Raw genomic sequence first — 267 nt, 5'->3', positions numbered from 1 at the left:
CCCCCCCCCGGGAGGGCTTGGCAGCTCCGTGAGCCCATCTTTTGTCCCCCCAACCCCCCCCCAGGTGTCCCCTTCTGGTGCTTGCTGGACGTGGTGCCCATCAAGAACGAGAAGGAGGAGGTGGCCCTGTTCCTCGTGTCCCACAAGGACATCACCAGCACCAAGAGCCGCTTGGGCATCGACAGCACAAAGGACACGGGTGAGGAGATGGTGGTGGGGAAGGTGGGACTGGCTGGAGGCCCCCCCATGGCTTCTGTCACCAATGTC

Source organism: Calidris pugnax, unplaced genomic scaffold, assembly GCF_001431845.1.
Source record: "Calidris pugnax isolate Ruff unplaced genomic scaffold, ASM143184v1 scaffold126, whole genome shotgun sequence".
Taxonomy (NCBI): Eukaryota; Metazoa; Chordata; class Aves; order Charadriiformes; family Scolopacidae; genus Calidris; species Calidris pugnax.
Note: the sequence above shows the minus strand (reverse complement) of the source record.